A 2500-nucleotide genomic window follows, 5' to 3' on the forward strand; every position below is an offset into this window, starting at 1 on the left:
AGAGAGAGAGAGAGAGAGAGAGAGAGAGAGAGAGAGAGAGAGAGAGAGAGAGAGAGAGAGAGAGAGAGAGAGAAAGAGACAGTGATAGAGAGGGGGAGCGAAACAGTAGAAGAAAAAGAAAATGGAGAGAGAGAGAGAGAGAAAAAAAAGAAAAGAGAAGAGAAAAGAAGAGAGAGACAGAGAGAGAAAGAAAGAAAAAAGAAAAAGAAAGAACAATGGAAAGAGAGAGATAGAGAAAAAAAAAAGAGAAAGAATTAAAGCAACCCGCTTTGTAAATCAGTTGCTCCCATTATTTAGTTATATAAATGCACTTCAATATAAACATGAATCCTACTGCACTTCCGGTCATGTGTCAGTCATGAGGTTCAGAAGAAAACAGCGAGCGATGTGTCATGCACGCAATCGTCACAAACAAAGAGAGAGAGAGACAGAGACAGAGACATCTATGCATGTGTGCATCTATCTATATCTAATTATCTATCTATTTATATATATATATATATTATATAATGTATGTATATATGTGTGTGTGTGTATTTGTGTATATGTACATATATATATATACATATACATATATACAAACACAACGAGAGAAATGGCGAGAGAGAAACTGGAAATCTATCATCTTGCGTTTCCATCACTAAACTATAACTTTCCCAACATTTCTCCCTCTGGCGGCTTGCATGCAGTAACCGCTTGCAATCAACACACCTTGCCTCTTCACAAACAAACTGTTGCTTATTTTGTGCCTCGGTTGTTGGCCAGTGACAGAGGAGGGGGAGAGGGGGGGCTAGGGGTCGAGGGCACCCATGAAGGTCAAGCTTTTTCTTTATCATCAAATTTACGCTCGAAATAATTGGATTTCCGCTGCGTTATCGGAGGAGGTACCGAGCGGTCCGGGTGCAGCGGAGGACGCCAGTCGGGGTGCAGCAGGCACGGAGGTAAGGTCGAGTGTTCCTCGCTCCTTCTTTGTCTCTTACTCACTCTCTGTCTTTGTCTGTCTGTCTTTTTTTTCTCTCTCTCTCCCTCTCTATCTATCTACCTATCTGTTCGTCTGCCTATCCACTTACCTATATGTTTATCTGTCTAGCTGCCTATATATCCCTGTCTATCTGTGGGTCATTTATTATCTTTGTCTATTCACCAATGTCTCCCTCAGTCTCTCATAAGCCCATCTGAACAGCAATCAAAGAACAGTTCTTATTCATAACAGCTGCAAAAATTCCAAAATTAACAGTAACAACTCTCTTTCAGAACAATATAACAGCCCAAATTTAATGAGTAGTAGTGCTGTATCTATTAATTTTTATTATTACTTTTATTGTTATTATTATAAAGATTGTTACTATCTAATCATTATTGTTATTATTATTTTATTGTCATTGTTGTTATTATCATTTTTATGATCATAATTGCTATTATTTTTTTATTATCAGTATTATTATTATTACTACTACTACTACTACTATCATTATCACTATTACTATTATTTTTTATTAATTTTTTGTATCATTATATTCCATTATTTATCATTATTGTTATTATTATTATTATTGATATCATTATTATTATTATTAGTAGTAGTAGTACAATTATTATTATTATTATTATTATTATTATTATTATTATTATTATTATTATTACTATTACTATTATTATTATTATCATTATTACTAGCATCATTAACTGAAGATTGCAAATAGTACGCATTTAAGAGAAAGAAAAGAAGAAACCTGCATTCGAGACCCGGTGAAGATCAATACTCAACCTTCAGTAATACTCAAACACTTCCATGTCTTCTCTGAGAAACGAATATAAGAATCCTCGAGGCTTTTGTGTATGGGAAACTCTTGTTTTGTGTGTGGGTGTTTTGCCTGTGTCTTTCTCTCTCTTTCTTTCTTTCTCTCTCTCTCTCTCTCTCTCTCTCTCTCTCTCTCTCTCTCTCTCTCTCTCTCTCTCTCTCTCTCTCTCTCTCTCTCTCTCCCTCCTCCCTCCCTCCCTCCCTCCCTCCCTCCCTCCCTCCCTCTCTCTCTCTCTCTCTCTCTCTCTCTCTCTCTCGCTCTCCCTCTCCCTCTCCATCTCCATCTCCCTTGATTGATATTTATAGCCTCTCTCACAAATGCTATATAATGACTCGAAGAATATGAGTCTTGGATGTCCGTTGTGTGTGTGTATATATATATATATATATATATATATATATATATATATATATATATATATATATATATATATATATATATGAGACGTGACATTTAGGCCCCTTTTCATGATGCTGCAACTCAGTTCGGTCATCTGAATGCTGCATCTTAACCTCGCCTCTTAATGTTGTATATTACCTTCAACTTCTAATGCTGAATCTCACTCCTTTCTCTTAAGTGTTGTAGTTCACCCGGTGCTCCCAATGCTGTATATCGACTCTCTCCTTCTAATGCTGCTTTTCACTAGCCCCCTCATCACCCAATGCTGCATTTCATCTATTTCTCCCTAATGCTGCATT

The 2500-nt window shown here is 36.4% G+C and overlaps 1 protein-coding gene across 1 annotated transcript in view; it reads left to right on the forward strand.

The window, feature by feature from the left end:
* The first annotated feature begins 801 nt into the window (after positions 1 to 801).
* The window catches only part of LOC113810801 (dipeptidyl peptidase 1-like), a 15364-nt gene continuing 13665 nt past the window's right edge, over positions 802 to 2500 (forward strand). The window contains exon 1 of the mRNA XM_070118810.1: positions 802 to 941. The gene's annotated coding sequence lies outside the window, so the exon portion shown is untranslated. The remainder of the gene's footprint in view (positions 942 to 2500) is intronic.

This window comes from Penaeus vannamei, chromosome 43 (genome assembly GCF_042767895.1).
Source record: "Penaeus vannamei isolate JL-2024 chromosome 43, ASM4276789v1, whole genome shotgun sequence".
NCBI classification, from domain to species: domain Eukaryota; kingdom Metazoa; phylum Arthropoda; class Malacostraca; order Decapoda; family Penaeidae; genus Penaeus; species Penaeus vannamei.